Below are 274 nucleotides of genomic sequence, written 5' to 3'. Positions count from 1 at the left end.
GGTAATGAGGGCACGTGATGTAATGAGCACTGGATATTATATAGGACTGATGAATCATAAACCTGTACCCCTGAAACAATACATTATATGTTAATTGATTTAAATTAAAAAAATAATAATAAAGCAGTGGGGCCAGGTGAGATCATCAAGAAGGTGATGATAGAAAAGGTCGGCAGACTGAACTCTGAGGTGCTTCTATGGCTAGAAAGAGGGAAAATGGAATGATGCTGAGAGGGGGCAGCCTGTGAGGTGAAAGAACCAAAAAGGGGAGAGA

The sequence above is a fragment of the Neomonachus schauinslandi genome, chromosome 5 (assembly GCF_002201575.2).
Source record: "Neomonachus schauinslandi chromosome 5, ASM220157v2, whole genome shotgun sequence".
Taxonomy (NCBI): domain Eukaryota; kingdom Metazoa; phylum Chordata; class Mammalia; order Carnivora; family Phocidae; genus Neomonachus; species Neomonachus schauinslandi.
This window is presented reverse-complemented; position numbering follows the sequence as displayed.